A 589-nucleotide genomic window follows, 5' to 3' on the forward strand; every position below is an offset into this window, starting at 1 on the left:
TTTTTAGAAAAAATTTCTCAAGGTTATAAGTTGAGAATCTGTATCGAATAAGTATCTTCATCATAATTGGTTACCCGAAAATGTTCTTGTAATATTTTTTATCATTTCTTGACACTCGAGTAAATAGTGCTCACATCCCACTCAATGAATCGATTGTTTGTTCACTTTATATCCTGATACTAGGTCTCTAGAGCTAAAAAAAGCTTTGAAACAAAATTTTGAATTAATTCTATTAATTCTATTCGAATTAATTTTCGAATTTTTTCTTTTTAGTATTTTTGTGTACATTTATCTTTACATATGCCCGCACGATAAAAACACTTATATAAAATGTCTAGGCTTGGTCACTAAGGCGTTCTTCTTGCAGCACTTGAAGAATTCTTATCATCGCCCTGTCTCGTGCATTTTCGCTCATAGCTTCCAGCTTATGTGCAACGAGAGTGCCGAATCCAGTAAACGGATTCTGGGCATTCTGCTGCAAATCGATAGTTATGGGCTGCTGTATCGCTTGTACCAATTCCCGCATGTGGTCCGTAGAGCTATCATTACTCTTTCGATTTAAAGCAGCAACTGAAAGAATAAAGATATT

Source organism: Wasmannia auropunctata, unplaced genomic scaffold (genome assembly GCF_000956235.1).
Source record: "Wasmannia auropunctata unplaced genomic scaffold, wasmannia.A_1.0 LD336049.1, whole genome shotgun sequence".
NCBI classification, from domain to species: domain Eukaryota; kingdom Metazoa; phylum Arthropoda; class Insecta; order Hymenoptera; family Formicidae; genus Wasmannia; species Wasmannia auropunctata.